This window comes from Bubalus bubalis, chromosome 17, assembly GCF_019923935.1.
Source record: "Bubalus bubalis isolate 160015118507 breed Murrah chromosome 17, NDDB_SH_1, whole genome shotgun sequence".
NCBI classification, from domain to species: Eukaryota; Metazoa; Chordata; class Mammalia; order Artiodactyla; family Bovidae; genus Bubalus; species Bubalus bubalis.
The window spans coordinates 65,914,546-65,933,841 of record NC_059173.1 but is presented as its reverse complement, the minus strand read 5'-3'; the positions used below and the strand labels follow the sequence as shown (position 1 = coordinate 65,933,841).

General features: G+C 43.1%; 1 protein-coding gene across 3 annotated transcripts in view; it reads right to left on the bottom strand.

Moving 5' to 3' along the window:
- The window catches only part of FHIP1A (FHF complex subunit HOOK interacting protein 1A), a 312,881-nt gene extending 295,405 nt beyond the window's left edge, over positions 1 to 17,476 (bottom strand). For 2 of the 3 annotated variants that reach the window (XM_044930521.2, XM_044930526.2), the window contains exon 1: positions 17,199 to 17,475. The gene's annotated coding sequence lies outside the window, so the exon portion shown is untranslated. Of the gene's footprint in view, positions 1 to 17,198 lie in introns of all 3 variants that reach the window. The other variant, XM_044930522.2, reaches the window with a different exon arrangement.
- Between the last annotated feature and the right edge of the window lie 1,820 nt (positions 17,477 to 19,296).

The following is a 19,296-nucleotide window of genomic DNA, read 5'->3' as shown; positions in this document are numbered from 1 at the left end:
AGGATGAGGCTGGCAAGGTAGTCAGCTGGACTCCACAGAGCCTGGCACACAGTAAGGATCTTCACTTACCTTAAGAGTGAGGAGAGGCCTCAACTGGACTTTCAAATGGGAAGGAGGATGGGAAAGAGACACCATAAAATCAACATTATTTAATATCACCAAGGCTGGAGTAAAGAACCAACTGGAGAGTGGACAGAAGAGAAGCTGGAAGACCAGTTAAGAAGATATTGTAATAATCTACAAGAGAGGGTGGAGATAACACAGATGAGAGAAAGGGGTGGATTTGAGAGGCACTGGATGTAAAAGCAGTAAAAATTAGGATGGTATTCTGTATTTGTTATTTACTCAAAGATAATACTTTCATTTTGCCTAAGAATTCCTTATTTGCTGCTGCTGCTGCTGCTAAGTTGCTTCAGTCGTGTCCGACTCTGTGCGACCCCACAGACGGCAGCCCACCAGGCTCCCCCGTCCCTGGGATTCTCCAGCAAGAACACTGGAGTGGGTTGCCATTTCCTTCTCCAATGCATGAAAGTGAAAAGTGAAAGGGAAGTCGCTCAGTCGTGTCCGACTCTTAGCGACCCCATGGACTGCAGCCTACCAGGCTCCTCCGTCCATAGGATTTTCCAGGCAAGAGTACTGGAGTGGGGTGCCATTGCCTTCTCCTCCTTATTTGCTAATCAGTTGCAAACCAAAACACACAATGCAAATGTCAGAGTTCTTTTTCAATCGGGTCCCACATATTTTATCTTTTATATAAAGAAGGAAAAATAACAAAGAGAAAAACAAGACTTAAGAAGTATTTCATTTTATGTAAAAATGTGTGTTCCTGAAAAACGGAGTTGCACCTGAGTAATAAAAAAACCCATACCTTATTACTGAGTAAATATTTTTCTTGCACAAAAACACACTAAAAAATGCAGAACAGATTCTCATGATGCTATATCAAGTGAAATGTAAACCATTATCTCAGTGATTTCCTTACATCATTTCTCTTTTATTACAGGGTACATAAATCAGGTGATTTTATAACTCTAAAAGGAGGGAATGGCTGAGAGATTTAATAATCACCATCAAGTTTTATAATAAACCATTTAGTAAGCAACCAGAATGCCCAAGAGGCTTGCAGTGATTTAAATCTATTCTTTCACCAATGATTTCACTGGTTCCCTGGTAATTCCCTGATGGACAGGAAAGTCTGGTGTGCTGCAGTCCATGGGGTCACCAACGGTCGGACACGACTGAGCAACTGAACTGAACTAAACTGAATGATTTCACCCACATGGAAAAATCATTTTTATATCTATCTTACTATGATATGCTACTTCTAATCCATATCCTCCAAAGAAATGCAGCTTTCCAGTAGGCCTGGGTTAGTTACCATATCATAGTAATGTACTAGGTCAGCCAAAAGTGCACTCGGGTTTTTCTGTGTGGTGGTGCATGCTCAGTCGTGTCTGACTCTTTGCAACTCCATGGACTGTAGCCTGCCAGGCTCCTCTGTCCATGGAAATTTCTAGGCAAGAATACTGGAGTGGGTTGCCATTTCCTTCTCCAGGAGATCTTCCCAACACAGGGATCGAATCTGTATCTCCTGAGTCTCCTGCATTGCAAGCAAATTCATTACCACTGAGCCACCCGGGAAGCCCCCAATAAGATGGTATAAAGTTCAAAATGCAGTCACCCTTATAAACTCCGTGAATACACAAAAAGTCCAATTTTGTACTGAATTTGCCGCTTGTTCTTGTGTTTGATGCACACAGCCAATCTGGGCCATACTCAGAACAAACATAAAGGGGGATCTGGGTTTTAGTAGTCTCATACATCAACAACAAATGTACCAGCTAAAGTCTAATGCCATGAGCTAAAAAAAAAAAAAGACAGTCTAACTTTGAGATTTTGCAACTAGATTCTACACCACTCCTTGAAAATACAGTTTTCAACTTGGAAAGAAACAGATTCAATATAAAAATCACTGAAGAAAGAATATAAAACTACAGCATGTTGATAAACTGATTTCTAAAGGCTAAATGCACATTTTAAAATGCTGCTTTTGGCGACTTAAGTCACAACCCAGGCATTATTTGATTGCAGACTCTGCATATGAATTTGTTTTCTTCCTTAAAAAAAATCATTAAGCAACTAAAGTATATGTGAAGTAACCTCAATCACCTAAAACACAGTCTTGACAGTCACTATACTTTATAACACACTTAAGCTGAATTGGACACACAGAAATATAACTTCTGATATGCAATAACAGCTCTTTGTGGTTGTTTTTAAATGTATGCCTTGAAATCTTTCCAGCACAGAGGTAAAGAAGAGAAATCATGAAAAATCTCATTATCTTTTACTTTTCAGGAAAAACAAAGTAGATTAGAATTAAGAATTAAAATCTCAAGACTTACAAAACTAAAAAAGTAATTCACAGAAAAATATTTATTACTATTGAGCTCTGCCAACGTACTCGATATGCCAAGTTTGCTGCTCACCTGGACATTTTATGATCACATTAAAACACAGTTGAAAGGGGAGCCCTACAGTAAAAAGGTTGACCCTTTCGTGATTTTACCTGCTTGACAAAGGTGTCATGATAAGTCACATGGCCCATGAGTTTCCCAAGCTGACTGTTGCTTCATGCACTCACCAGTATTTTAGTGAGGAAGAGTAAAGTGGGTTTTTATCTAAGACTCAGGTCTTACAATTTCTGTATTCCAAGTGAAGGGATATTCACTCACCCCTTACTTTTCTTAAGAAGTGCAAACAAGTACATCCAAAAAGGTAGTGAAAACTTGAAGGATTAACGAGGATATTAGACATCTCACATGTAATTTTTTTTTTTTTTTTGGCCCCACATTGCAGCTTGTGGGATCTCAGCTCTCCAATCAGGGATCGAACCCAGGCCCTCAGCAGTGAACGGGCAGAGTCTGAACCACTGGTCCATCAGGGAATTCCCTAATATCTAAGTTTTATGAACAGAAAAAAAATGAAGTTTTTATTTATCAGGGCTTGATACGTACATTCCAAATTCTGAAAGGAACTGACACTAAGGCATTTTGATTTACCTGTTCTGTTTGTTTTTATGTATGATGAGCTACTATCACTCAGGTCAGCAATTAACAATGTATAGCTATTCACAACCTGCCATTCCCACTTCTTGCCTCTGCTGGATTGTTTAAAGCAAATTTTAGGACTTCCATGGTAGTCCAGTGGTTAAGACTCTGTGCTTCCACTGAAGGGGGCCCAGGTTCAGTCCCTGGTCAGGAAGCTCAGATCTCACACGCCTCAAGGCATGGCCCAAATCATACATCATATCTGAGACAAGAAAAAAATGGCCCACAAAGATATGTCACTTCCCAATCCCCAGATGCTCTGAATATTAATTTATATAGGGGAAAAAATATAGCTATAACTTTCAGTCTTAAGGAGGAATTCATCTTGGATTATCCAAGTAAATCCTAAATGCAATCCCATGTATCCTTATAGGAAAGAGGTAGAGGATGCAAGACACAGACATCCCAAGAGGAGAAAGCCAAGTGAGATGGGACAGAGATGCAGTCACAGACCAAGGACAGCTTCCAGAGAAGAAGAAAGAATTCTCCCCTAGCATCGCACAGGGACCATGGCCTTGCCTACTCCTTGATTTTAGACTTCGAGCCTCCAGAACTATGAGAATAATTTCTGTTGTGTGATCCACCCAGTCTGTGGTAATGTTACCATAGTTATAGGAAACTAACACAAAATTATATAAACTGGAAATTTTTTCATTATGTATATTTAAGAAATACTCTTTTTTAAAATAATACCATGATCATTCGCTTTGTTAAAGTCCTTTAATGTGTCTAAATCCAGAGTTTAAATTTCCCAAATTGCCTTAATTTCATATTTATAATTTATAACTTTGTGGTGATTTAGCCAAACCAAGATACAAAAATATTTATGTCTCTTAAGTCTCAAGGCAACTTTTTCAAATATAATAAATAAAAACAGTTATCTGACACTGACTTAGGGGAAAAAAATAATTGTTATTCCTTATTTGTTTTTCTTGCCATTTATTTACTGAACAAACAAAATAACTTGTTCTGCAGATATATCTGCATTCTGGATTTGGCTGATCACATCTCCATGATATTTTTAAACATGGTCCCCTTTTTCCTGTGCTTCTTATAAACTAGCAGTTAGAGACAAAGTCTTAATTAGAATCATGTTCAGGTTTTTGATAAGTAATGTTAAATGGTTCTATATATTTCCTATTTTATCCAATTAGGGGGCACGTATTTACTTTTTTCTCTTTTTGTAATGTTAACACTGATCAGTGGGTACAGGAATTCTCTGTCTGATGTTATCAATTATAAAGTTCCCAATTGCCCTTTGACCTAAGTTTCAGGAGTCACTGACCATCATTCCCTAGGTTGTTATTTCATTGCTGCTGCTGCTGCTGCTGCTGCTACTAAGTCGCTTCAGTCGTGTCCGACTCTGTGCGACCCCAGAGACGGCAGCCCACCAGGCTCCCCCGTCCCTGGGATTCTCCAGGCAAGAACACTGGAGTGGGTTGCCATTTCCTTCTCCAATGCGTGAAAGTGAAAAGTGAAAGGGAAGTCGCTCAGTCGTGTCCGACTCTTAGCGACCCCATGGACTGCAGCCTACCAGGCTCCTCCATCCACAGGATTTTCCAGGCAAGAACACTGGAGTGGGTTGCCACTGCCTTCTCCTGTTATTTCATTACAGGTAATAAAATGATAGTATTTTCTTTATGTCATTCCTTCTGCACTTATGAGTTGGAATTCTAAAAATCAGGCTTTTGTGCAAACCACTTGTTGGTTCCTCTGAAATACAGCATTGATTTTTTTAAAAAAATAGGAAAAGTAAGGTAAGCCCTTGATAACACCTTTTTAAAGTAGTATCAGACAGATATCTGCCTCTTGACTATTAAGACTACCCTGGTCTGACTCAATGAGGGTAACTTCTCAAGTGCACTCCACTTAGTCCTCAAGTTACCAGTTCAAATACTCCACTTACAATATGAAACCTATTTTTAAAGAATAAAAGACAGGACCCAACATGACTATGTCAATTTGATGTCAATCAGAATTTACGCCCAATCAGACCAGTCCAAACTCTTCAACCAGCCCCTTCGAACCAGTCAGCCTGAAGCTACCAGATCCTGTTTCACTGATACAACCCATCTTCTCATTCTGGACTTGGTGCCTTTGGTCGGTGCTCTGCACACCTGACGCTCTCCCTGCAACCAGCTCAAGCTGTCCTCTTTGCCCTCAGCAGTAAACACTGCTCCTGCTCCTGCATCCAGCACCCACCCTTCTTCTGAGAATGGCACGATCCTTCTTTCAGGAGACTGCTCCTTTTCCCCACCCAAACAATGTGTTTCTAGATGGGGCTGCCAATTACCAAATAACGTGTGCCACCAGCCACAGGGAAAAGGATACCATCCAAGGGGGTCAACCAGAGGCAGCCCTGGGATTCCGAGGTGTAGATTAAAAGCTCAGGCCCTCTTTCTGGGTGATCCTTGGCTTTCAGGCATCCATGCCCTCAGGCACGTGGAGAAAATTGACCCAGAGAGAAGTAGGGAGAAGTAGGGAAAAGACACAGAGACTCTCAGTGGTATAGGAGTTTCCAGCTTTGGCTTCCAATACCTCCTTCACTTCTCTCATATCTTTGACCATGTGAGTCAATAAATTCCCTTTCCATATAGTTTAAATTTCTAATAACTTACAACCAAAGGAATCCTAATACAATCCCCACTGCAGTGACCTCTACATTTCTGGTTTCTTATGCTTACTTTATGTACAAATAACACTTAATCACAAGCTGCCCTAATTTTTTGTGTGTCAAATACATGTCTGTCAACATCTTTTGTGGCCTTGCAGACATATTAACTCATAACTTTTGAAAGAATCCCACAAACAATCCCTAGAAGAGTGCTAACAGAGATTTAGTACATAAATAACAATTACCATGTACTGATTATTACTTACATGGTAAGCATTTCAGATGTGTTATCTTATTTAACCCTCAAGGAAAATTCCTGCAGTGGGGGGCAGTGGTGCATTATAAACTTGGGCTTCCCCGATGGCCCAAGTGGTAAAGAATCCACCTGCCAATACAGGAGACGCAGGAGATATAGGTTTAATCCCGGGGTCAGAAGATCCCCTGGAGGATGAATGGCAACCCACTGCAGTATTCTTGCCTGGAGAATCCCATGGACAGAGGAGCCTGGTGGCTACAGTCCATGGGGCTGTGGAGTCAGACATGACTGAGCATAAAAACATAAAGAAGCTAAGGTTCACCCCAGGAAAGTAACAGGTCCACAGACACAATTATTAAATAACAAAGCAGAGGTCTGAGCCAGATTTGTGTCCAAACTGCACCTTCTCTCCCATGCCCAGGTTGCCTCCCACAACAATAGATACTTGCTAATTACCTTACCAGAGAGTATAACTCACCAAAGACCTCCATTTAACCCCTGACCTCCATTGACCTCAAAGTACATGCCCTTCGTCATTAAGCATAACCTTAATATATGGATGCATAAATAAATGAGCTATATGAAAATAAGTACCCTGAAAAAGTTATAATACAATTTCTCCAAAATTACTACTGGCAGCCTGAAGATGAAATGCTGGCATTCCTCTTAAGGAAGAGGTAAAAGGATGAATATTTAAGACCCCTCTGCCTGAACAAGATGTATACAACTCCCCTGGTGGTGATATTTCAAAACAGCAAAAGGAGATTTGTGAGAGCCTGTTGCTGTGAGACACGCCTTCAGCTCTGCAGTTGCTCAGAGGAACATTCCTGTGTCATCATTAGACACTAATAGTTATTGAGCACTCCCATGGCTTGGGGGCAAGAACAGAAGCCCTTCAGGAAGAAAATGGCTCCATCTTCTTAGCTCAGTGACGACAGGCCAGGAGGACAGGAACAGCAATTTACTGACAGAGAACCCAAAAATCACCAGTTCCCATCTCTACACGAGCTGCATCCTTCAGGCAAAGGTTTTCGATTCCATGCTTCTGTGTCCAATTGCTGCTGGAACCACCCTATTAAATTAATTATTAATTATTATTATTAATTATTAATTATTATTATTAATTATTAATTATTAATTGCTGCTGGAACCACCCTATTAAACTAACCTCGAGGCAACTACTGTTTTCAGCATCTGCCCAAGGACTTTCCAGTGAGAAGCGTCCCATACACGTGCTGGTGTTGTCTGTCTCTTTTTTTTTCCCTTCCTCACTTTTTCCACTCTACTTGGGGGCCTTATACCATACATACACTCTTCTGAGGAAGACAGTGATTGTTCCTAAGAAGGCCAGAGCTGCTATCAAAGAGGCACGCTCCTTAGTTATAAGCTGGCAAGAGCAGAGCCAAGGGAAGAGTGTGCCCAGCACACACTGGAGAATGGCGTACCCCTTGATGCCACGGGACTTTGCTAACCTGCATGCTCTGGTGAAAGACGAGCCCTAAAGCACTCAGCACCGCCACAGACACACAACGACTTCAGATGAGACTGTATGTGCGACAGTGCTCTTCAAGCCACGAACAACCAGGAGACTCTAAATCACTCCTGCTATAGAAGCGGCTGCAAGGAAGGCAGCAACCTGGGGGACAGGTGGGTATGTGGTTTGGAGCCTGACTCAGTCTGGAGGTGTTAAGTCGCTTCAGTCATGCTCGACTCTTTGTGACCCTATGGACTGTGGCCTGCCAGGCTCCTCTGTCCGTGGAATTTTCCAGCTAAGAACACTGGAGTGGGCTGTCATGCCCTCCTCTGGGGGATCTTCCCAACCCAGGGATTGAACCCTTGTCTCTGATGTCTCCTACATGGGCAGGCAGGTGTTTTTCCACAAGTGCCACCTGGGAAGCCCAGGTCTGAATAGAAGGGACCTTCAGTAACAAGAAGGGAAAAAGGAAGAGGGGCCAACAGGATTTAAAAGAAAGCCCAGACAACCAAGGGTGTGAAGAGTTTTCAAGACGGCAATCTCCCAAGGACCTCCGTGGTGGCTGGCTAACTGGCTAAGCCACCAGTGGCTAAGACTCTGCACTCCCAACGCAGGGGGCCTGGGTTTGATCCCTGGGCACAGAACTAGATTCTGTCTGACATGACTGAAAATCCTGTGTGCTGCAGTGAAGAAACAGTGCAGCCAAATACATAAATAGTTTTTTTTAATCTTTGAAAAAAAAAAAAGACAGCAAACTCCCATTCATTCAATTCAACAAACACTTTGCTGAATGGCAGGCATTGGTCTACATCTTGGGACACAGCCAAAGAGAGTCAAAACTAATTCAGCAGAGATCCCTGCCCTTCGTGGAGCTTTAAGTTCTTATTTGGGGGTTAACTGATAAACAATACACAAAATAAATACGTAAATTGTAATATGTTAGAAAATAAGTGCAGGACAGAGGGGAAGGGAGAAGGAATGTGCAGAGGATCTGAAATACTCCGAGATTAAAAGACATACCAAAGTGCATAAGGAGGTCAGATTTGCAATGATGTTCCTCAAAAACTACATTTAACTGCAGGAGAAATGAGGAAAATCAAACAGAGCTTGAATGAAATGTGCATAAAATTGGACAAACCCAAATTGCCTAGGAACACAGAGCTCTTTTTCCATATTTCGTCTTCTTGACCCTTGCTCAAAATTATTGATACCAACATGCTATGTAACGTAATTATGGAGGAAGATACGAAATGACTTCACCACAGGCAGAGCAAAGGGAATTACAAGAGACAAGAGCAAAGCAGATGAGAGCAAGAATAGCTGCGAACCAGTACTTCATGAAAGGGCTAATTCAATAGAACTTTAAATATGGCTCAACTTTTTCTTAGGAAAAGTTAGCTCTAGGTCAAGGACAATGTATAAGTTTTGTTTCTAGTAACAACTCCAAACAACTGGCAGAGTCTCCCTGGAGCACTGCTCTGATAAAGAGTTCTGGGTCCTGTGGGCAATGAGCTAGACATTTCTTCCCGGGGCACAAGGTGGGGGGCTGAGCACACAGGCCCCACACTTGCCTCTCCTTCCTCGGTAGAGCTTAGTGCTTTAAAAGAAAATCAGAAAACACTGACCACCTACTATGTGAAGCAAAACCAAGAGCAGTGGAGGATTTGCAGCATAGAGCTTGATCTGAGTCCTCATGGAGTTTATAATATAACTAGGAACAAGAACAATTGTATAAAAGATCTTTTAACACTAGAAAGCTAATGTCTAGTGACTAAATTCCTAAAATTTCAGTACAGAGGCTCAGATGCCAGGAAACTGCTACAGGAAAAGATAGCCAAGAAAGGCTTAATGGAGGACACAGGCTCGGAACTGGATTTGAAGAATTCACATCACTGAGATAGGAAAGAGGAAGGGCCAGTCCCATCAGAGAGAGTGGGAAAGGAACAGGTAGGTGTGCTCAGGAATGGAGAACAGGTCGGCACGGCAGCCTGCAAGAGGGCCTGCATGGGGCACACCACAGACGCCTCGAATGTTAGGGATCGCCAGGGAAACAGACCAACCGAAGACATACAGATAAGGGAGGTGGACAGACGGAGAGAACAAACACGGACGCCAGCGGGAGAAAGGGGTGGGGGTGGGATGAACTGGGACGCTGGAGTGACATATTTACACTCCCATGTATAAAGTATATAACTAATGGGAAGCTGCTGGACAGCACAGGGAACTCTAGTCAGTGCTCTGTGGTGACCTAAATGGGAAAGAAACACAAAAAGGAAGGGATGTATGTATACATACAGCTGATTCACTTTGCTGTGCAGCAGAAAGTGACACAACATTATAAAGCAACTATACTCCACCAAAAATTTTAAAAATAAAGGATGTATATTTATATATATATATATATATATATATATACACACACACACATACATACACACACACAGACAGAAAGGTTTATTATAAGGAATTGGCTCATGCAATTACAAAGGCTGAGAAGTCCCAAGATCTGCAGTTGGCAAGCCAGAGAGGAACAGCTGATAATACAGTTCAAGTCCAAGCTTAAGGCCAAAGGCACAGAAGATGGATGTCCTAGCTCAAAACCTGTCAGGCAGAGAGCGCGAACTCTCCCTTCCTCAGCCTTTCTGTTCAATTCAGGTCTTCAGTGGATTGACTGAGGCCCATCCACAACAGAAAGGCCATCTGCTCTACTCAGTCTACCAAATTCCAATGTCAAGCTCATCCAGAAACACCCTCGCAGACACACCCAAAACAATGTTTAATCAAATCCCAGGACAACCTGTCACCCAATGAATTAAATTTGGCACCTAAATTTAGCCATTATACCTTGAATTGACTTATTACTCAGCAACAAGGACCATGATCAGTGACATAAACAAAGCTGTACTGTATAGAATCAGACCAATCATGGCATGAAAATGGATTACAGAAAGAAAAACTGGAAATGAAAACAAGGTAAAACACATTATAATTGCCCACGTGATGATAAGACGCAGACCGTGAACAACACACACGAATGGGATTCTGTTCACAATAAGGTACTCAGCTAGGTGACTAAGAGGAGTTACTCTTGTCATCCTATAGTTTAACAGGATGTCAGGATCCAAATAAAGACCTATGCAGCAGGAACTGGAGAAGCAAGCCTAGGATTTCAAAGGTCAGCAATGAGGATGCAGATTTAGGGATCACCCTTGTAGGGGAGGGAGCCAAGTCGCGAGTTTGCTCCAGGAGTGCCCTGCCCCCACCCCGCCCCGCCCCCCCCCCACACACACAGAAGTCCGAAGGACAGCAGGTTGAATCAGTCAGGCTTGAGTCAGAAAGTCTCGCAAGAGCGACTCGTTTTGTGATTCACTGTGGAGGAATGACCACGCCTAGGTGGCACACTAATCCTAAAACGTGATCAAGAGGTAGGATGACTTTAGGAGGAAAAAAGGGAGGAGCAACACAACCAGCCCCCAAACAACCAAAACACAGCTTACAAGCTGATTTCATCAAGAGCGTATGCAGGGTCCACTTTCCGAATCAGACACACAAAGTCCTCAACATGAGCCCAGTGGAGAAGTACAAGGAGGAAACTGAAGGACAAACCTCATCAAGCTGATAAGAAATTAGCATTAACCATTAAGTTTTTAATAAAACTCGAGTAAATAGCACATTGTCTAGTATTTCCTGAAGCAAATCAAGGCCAGTGAAAGTCCTGTTGCCACTTTTTTCATAAACATTACTGCATCTTGCTTAAAATAAGCAAAGTGTAAACATTCTGAAATATATCACAAACAGGAGGGATTTTAAATATTCAACTTATTAAAAAAGTAACAGTGTTAGAGAACAGGCAATAACCAAGACTAATACACAAGAAATGTTTCATCTTCCCACAAAAAAAACCCAAAATGTAAGAACTATATACAAACAATGAAGTTTCACCTGTATCCTAAAAAATTCTTAATTTATTAAAAAATTTTTCATATAAAAGACTTCAAGAAGCATTTTTCCTAATAAAATAAATATGGGCAGACATCATCTTAATTTTAAGGGTGCACCAAATATTTATGCTAAATGACCTACTGATGATCATATTTTTAAAGTATAGCTTATATTACTTATGCATAAATACACATGTGTATTACACACGTGTGTGTGTATATACACACATAGGGTATGTGTGTGTGTATATATATATATAAGTGTGCATGTGTGTACATTTATATTTGTTAAGATGTTTTTATGCTCATTCTAATATGTTACAAAGAAAATCATGAATGAACTCCAAGTACAAGTTCCATGAAGACAAACAAAACAGAAGGTATTCATCCTGAGGAATGAAACATAATCCTCTAATTGAATGGTTATGAACAAAGCTTGGACTCCATGAAAATATTAATCAGCTCTCTAAGATGACCAATAAAAACTTTGCCACAGGAATTCCTGAAATGTTCCTGCTTCAATGAGCCTAGGTCATGAAAATTTACCCAAAGTATTATATTTCACATTTGCCACACATAGATGAGTAAAATTAGTTCTTGGGACTTTCTGCAGGTCTAAAGATTTTAAAATTGACCCATGACCAATATTTCACACACTCACTCTGCATTCTGCAAAGCCTAGTGGATTCCCTGAACTCCTTAATGGCATGTCCTAGAATAATGTTCTTTAAAAAAAAAATTTTTAACTATGTTCCATAAAAAGTAATTAGCAGCTCATCCAACAACTGCAGAGTATTTTTAGAACTGTTACCAATTACTATATTCTCTTGGGGGAAACGTTAAAACCAAAAAAATCTGAAATGAGGTGAGCCTCACCTAAAAGCTCAGCGCCTTTTGTTACAATGACCTTTTGTTTCAGAGTCTGCTCATATATTAATAATTTCTATCTTTGGTCCAATATATTCAAAAATAAAAAAGCCACTAATATAGTTTAAAACGTAGAGACACTACTAGAGGAAGTATAAACTAGAGATATTTAACTTTTCATCCGTCTGACTCTTTCACAAACCTCTCCTACCCAAGTGTACAAAGATATACTTTCAAGGATTTTTCTAAAGTATTATTTTTACTATGGGAAAATGGGAAACCCCCCACATTTCCAACAATAGGAAACTGTTTAAATTACCTGTGATGCAATACTACACAGTATGATCTGTATGTATGGCTATGGAAACATTTTCAATGCATATTAAGTTAAAAATTAAGTTGAAAGTTGTACTCGTTTACCCCCACTTGTTATTAAAATCACAATTATAAATATATTTTAATTTAGGAAAATTTGGGGGAACTTTCTCTAGAATACAACATCACAGTGCACTTTTCATTTTCAACATTATATATTTCTGTAGTGTTTGAATGTTGAATAATTATGTATTGTGTGTATAATCAGAAAAAAATAAAGTTTTCTTTTAAGTTGGTCATATAATTTTAGAGGGAAAGTAGAAAATCTCATGTATAAAGAAAAGAGAAATCTTGGAGTGTTAAAAACTTTTCTATTATAGTTCTGCTATATCACCTGCCTCAGCCTCTCTCTTGGAAGACCGTTGTTCCCTTATTCTCAGAATTTCAAAATTAAACAACCCACATAGATATCAGAAAGACCTTCTCATCATCTCCCATTAGTAATAGCTTCTCGGGATAAAAGTTTAGGCCAAACTCCAGTATTTATCAAACTCAACTGAGTAACACTGTTAATTTCTGAATAGCTACAGACAGACTGCAAAAGTGTCTCTAATCCTAATTAAAAGTTTTTGTAGAATTAACCTCAAAAGTGTACAGATTGTGCAGACTTTGAAACTCTGAAGCACTTTTGTGATAGAAATATGAGGAATTAGAGATAATTACCTATTTTTGAATCCACAGTCCAACAACCTAATCAAACACTGTAAAAAGTAGACAGAAAGGAGAAGGGACCAATGCCTGGAAAGGTGACTAAGGAATCACAAGCACGGAGGAAAGTTCCACCTGCCTGGGGAAGGGTGTGAACCTGGGAGACCTTAGCAAAACAATTCAACTATATTTCAATTTCCTCACCTACAAGAGGAAAGGGCTGGAAATAACCAATCTCTGCCGTCCCTTTTGACTCTAAAATTCGAAAAACAAACCTTTACTCTTTCCTTGCCAAAGAAGACCTAAAAAAGCAATACACATGTACACAGCATAAAATATAATGTATAAGGTTATAAGATACTTGGCCAAAAACAGCAGAGTTCTGCCTGGCTCCTCCGCACCCTTGAGTTCCACTCTCCAAAAGAAGCCCTTTCAACTCTTTTAGATGTTTCTTCTAGTAATTAATTCCATATTTGTAAACCCCACACTTAAATTCTATTTTCTGATTTTTTCCAACCGTAGATCCTAGTCAAAGTTCCTTATGGCAACTAGTAGGGTATTTATTTACCTACCCCACCTTGTGGGGTGCAGCTACACTGTTAAGATGCAAAGGATATAAAGATGACATGCATGTACACACACGTGTAAGTACGTGTTTCTATAGTCCCCCATGAGCACGCATTTTGGTTAAGGAGAAATAAGACCCCATTTTGCATCCAAACACTGCACAAAATGTAGCAGAGAAAAAATTAAAAGCCTGGCCTCTAAATCAGAAACGCTGCACTTGGGTCTGAGTTCAACACATACAGGAACAAAATATGCACCTAAAAGTTTCTTATTTTCTCTGAATCTCATCTGTTTTCCTCCTGTATAATCTGAACATAATAGCACTTCAAAATGGTTGAATCACAAAGCACAAATATGGTATGTGCTCGGCCCCTCAGTCATGTTCCGACTCTTTGCAACCCCAGGGACTGTAGCCCGCCAGGCTCCTCTGTCCACGGGATTTTTCAGGCAAGAATACTGGAGTAGGTTGCCATTTCCTTCTGCAGGGGATCTTCCCCGACCCAGGGATGGAATTCGCATCTCTTGCATTTCCTGTACTGGCAGGAGGATTCTCTAACACTGTGCCACCAGGGAAGCCCCCATACTACATCTAATCTTAGCCAAATGGCCAAGAAGCGATGGCAAGAGCTGCCTTTTTGGTTAAGTCAGCCATCTCAAGACCCACAAAAAAGTGACTTTCTGTTATTGTCTTCACTAAGAGATCCCTATAAATGAAGTTCCTGAAGCTACTGGTCACTTGAGCACCGTTCTCCTGTGTAGGCTAAAAACTAAGAGGCAGACGTCATCGAGAGTAAGAGTGAAGTAAGGTGTTCACTCTTCACAGAAGTGTGAGAAGGGTGAAGTAAATCATATTTCACAGTCAAAATCTGAGAGGCCAGCTCTCCCAAGGGCCTATGTATCACCCAATGAGACAAATGTGCACAGAACATCGGGCATCTAAGCAGGGATCAGAGAAAGCAGCTCTGTTTTATATTTGCAGAGAGAAGGAGCTTTCTTACCAAATTCTCTGTCGAAAAGTGCAACAAGAACATAATTTCCAAAGTCACACCTCAGGCTTCTGCTAATATGTACCTCTATATTTCAACATTATTTGTACATCTGCTTTCTGACCTGAAGACATAATCTACTGACTTCCTATTATGGCAGAAAAGAACTCTGCAGAGAAAGTGTTTTGAACCAATTTCGAGAAGTTATCACGAAGAACTGTCCAGCAGTGCATTACTGACACTGTAGTAAAACAGTCCTCTCATTTCTGATCTTCAAAGGCCCACATTAAAAGTGATACAACCTGGGCTCCCCTGGTTGTCCAGGGGCTGACTCCACACTCCCAAAGCAAGGGGCCCCAGGTGGATGCCTGGTTAGAGAACTAGATCCCGCATGCCACAACTAAAGATTTCACATGCCATAACGAAGACTGAAGATCCCACGTGCTGAAACTAAGACCCAGCTCAGCCAAACAAATATCTTTTCTTTTATATAAAGTGATACAACCGTACTCTGTTTAGGGGAAGGTAGGAAGCTAGCTGGGCAGTTGTGCCTACATTGTGAAACCACTCTAAATCTCTCTCTGAATCTAGTTCAGTGATAGGCAGTTTCTCTTGTCTTTTCTATCTGCCCCACACAGTTAAATCCTATTCCTAAAGCCACAGGACAAATGACAAATGGGACCCCAAACTTTATTTCAAGACAAACATGGAAACAATTTCTATGAACCTGGCAGAGAGGGGTTAACTGGAACTAAAAGAAACCAGCTTTTAATTATGTGAAAAGGTTATCTAAATCCAACAAGTATGCCACATTAAGCCGTAAATGTACAGATTGAATCTCCTGTTCGATTTCTGTCCAGCGAGGACAGCTAAAGTTCTCCAAATGTGGACTTGGGCTGTAGTATGCTACGTTTGGGCAGTTTCAGGGAAAACATCCTGTCCGGGGCCAGGTGTCCAAGTGAATTTGAGGTCAGGCAGGTGACCCTGCCAACCAGACATGGTACATTAAGGAGAGGAAATCTTTTCTCTCGCTAATCAACAGGATAAAGGTGATTAAGCAGGAATTATTTTTCAATGACCTACATAATTTCATCAGGGCTGCTGTGGCTATTAGCAGAGAGCAGCTGACTTCTAATGAGATGAATTTGATAGCAGGCCCCTTCCAGAGAAGGCAGGCAGTAGGCCCAGTGAAGCAACAAGCAACTTGTGAAGCAACAAGTGGTGTGCACTGTTCACTCCTCCTCCTCAGGACTCTCCTCTGTTTTGATCTCCTTTCTTCCACTGGGAATATTCCTCACCTTGGATGGCAAAGGTTGCAGCACCTGCTGAATGGTGGAAGCTGGGTCTATTTTTTGTTTAATTTTTATTTTATACTGGAATATAGTTGATTTACAATGTTGTCTTAGTTTCAAGTGTACAGCAAAGTGATTCAGTTATACACATTCATATATCCATTCTTTTTTCAGATTCTTTTCCCATTTTAGTAATTACAGAATATTGGATAGAGTTCCCTGTGCACCCAGTTGGATCCATCCATTCATAACAGAGCAGGATAAATTAGGAGTCTGGGATTAACAAAACCGGGCTCTATTAAGAATGGATGGATCCAAGTGGGTGGGACAGAACTGGGCTAATTCATTAGACCTGCCCATTTGATTCCCAAAGTCCCCAGGAAACAAGGCTACCCCTGCCATCAACACCTGGCTCTGGCTGGGCTCTTGAAATAGGACAGCAGTTCCACTCCCGAGAAGAAGTGGAATTATAACAAAGGACCTTTGTTAAGGTCGGAGCAGGACACACACACACACACACACCATCATCATCACCGTCAATAATAACTACGACTTGAAAGCAGTTTCACTAGAGAACTTGATGAAATTGAGCAAAAGCCACCCAACGAGTAAGTCCTCACACCTGGCAAGTACTGCAAACTTCAGAGTGGCACCGCCTCCGCCTCTGGTATAAAAGCGACAAGGTCTGGAGAGGAAAACTGAGCCCCAGACCTCTTCGCCTTTGCCAGTTCCTCCCGTAGGACTCAGCTCTCCGGCCCCAGGGACCAAGAAAAGGGTGGAGAGCCCTAATGTCATCCTTCTCCGCCAAAACAAGCTAGCTCTCTCTCCCTCGGGATCAGTCACAGAGTAACGCCCGGTCCCGCGGCTCGGGGAGCCAACCTCCTTCCCGCCGCGCCTGGCCCGACACAGAGACCTTGTCTGGGCTATTCCCAAGGGCCCGCTCCCAATTCCTGCGCCTCCCGTCCGGTCGGAGAGCTCAGGAAGAGGCGCTTCTTCCCTCCCGCTTCCCACAACCCCTAAAGCAAGAGACCCCCTCAAGCGCAACTCTCAGAACCGCGCGCCACGTACCTGTCAGTGGCAGCGGCTCCTCCTCCCGAGGGCGCGGTGGGGGGACAGTGCAGAAAGTTTGTGCCGCTGCCCGCGCCGCACGCCGCGAGGAAGGGGGACCGGGCTCCTCGCCGAGTCCGGGACAGTCCGCTCCGCTCCCGGGCGGGCCGAGGCTCTCAGATCTCTTCTCAGCTCCCCCACGCCCGGCTCCAAGTGTACAGCTGCTCCCCGGGAAAGGACGAGGCGGGAGAAGGTCCGAGCGCAACTCGCCGACGGTGCGTCAGCGGGCGGCGGAGTCGCGCCGCTCCCCGGCTCCCCCGCCCCCTACCCCGCGCCCTCGGGAGCGCAGGCGGGGCTCGGCCGGGGAGGGGCCCAACCTGCCAGGCCGGCCTCGGGGAGCGCTCGCCTGGCCCGCCCACCGGCCCCGCCCCCGCCCCGCCGGCCCCGCCCCTCGCAGGCCCCGCCCCTGCCCCCAGCGCGTGGCCGCCAGGTGCAGGGTGGAGAGGAGCGGAATCGGCTGCGACTTGGCCCCGGCGCCCGTTGCCAAGGTGAAGGAGGCGGAGCCTCTGAGGGAAAGTTTCCACCGAAACTTGAACCCCGCGAAATGGAGGACACCTCGCCCTTGGGGACTCGTCTATCGCTGGAACTACACCCCTTCACGAACACACACACACTACGTTTACAGTCGTGCCAAAAGGCTCATTACTTGGGTTCTGCTGAATGGAGAAAGTGAGACACCTCCATGCGACACGCGCCCTGTGAGTATAGGTGTACGTGTCACAGTTCACTGGCAGTTTTCCCCCAAATATGAGGGCTCTTTAATTGGACAGTTCAACAGCAAAAAGAAACTTTCCCATCTCACAACTCCTCGGAAAATGAGAGAGCAGGTTGGGAATCCATTTCCCTATCGCCCAGGGTATGGCGATGGCCTTTGGCACTGCCTTTCCAGAACCCAGACCTCGGACCACGGACGACCGGACTCCATGTTTGCTGGCTGCTTATCATCGGAGACCCTGCCCATTGTCTTGCTAGCACTGCCACCTCGTCCTCCCCATTTCTCCTCCTTCCACGCTCCTTGCCTGTTCGGATGGTAAAGTCGAGGATCTGCTTTCTGAACTTTAAATCCAGGAGGAGGAATCAAATTCCTGGTTAGAGGCTCTCTTGGCATTTCCAGAGCCCTGTGGTTGGTGTGGCTGAAACTTGAGGTGAGCCACAATCAGAGCGGGTTGGGCCGAACTATGGCTTGCAAAGGCGGATGTGGGGTTTTTCCTACCCGCAACATCCTGCTGGCGCCTCACCAGATTCTCCTTTGGAGGAAGTATATCTTCCTCCCTCTATTCTCGATGAATGGCATCCAGTGACAACGAAAATCTAGTCTACCTAGCTTCGGGTTCTCTTTTGCAACCTTGGTAATCAGAGGATGCAAAAAGGCCACACTTCCGGCTCTACCACCACTGGTATTCTTGATGACTGCAGCAGGGATGCACCTGCTGCAAATAACTCTCAGAATTCACCAACCTTCCACCTATTACAAGTCCAAGACAGGTAGCCAACTAAAAGCTGCGGAAGGACAGGGAGATAAAAGCATAGGAGCCAGGAAGTTCTGCCCAGCAGGTCAGGGCCTGTTCTAACTATTGGGATGTGGGGAAATCATTTATTCAACCATTATAGAGTGTTTTTTCCATGCTAGGCATTCTCCTAGGGATTGGGGACACAGCAGAGAACAAAAACAAAAATTGTAGCCCTCATGGAGTCTACCTTCCAGGCAGGAGACACAAATGATAAAGAAAATATGTGGACTGCCATATGATTCAGAGAAGGAAATGGCAACCCACTCCAGGACTCTTGCCTGGAAAATCCCACTGACGGAGGAGCCTGGTAGGCTACAGCCCACGGGGTCGAAAAGAGTCAGACACGACTGAGCGACTTCACTTCACTCACTCAACTCACTTGATACTTGATCACTGGAGAAGGAACTGGCAACCCACTCCAATATTCTTGCCTGGAGAATCCGATGGACAGAGGAGCCTGGTGGACCATGGTCCATGGGGTCGCAGAGAGGCGGACATGACTGAAGTGACTGAGCACACATTCACGCCATATGATTAGAAATGCTGTG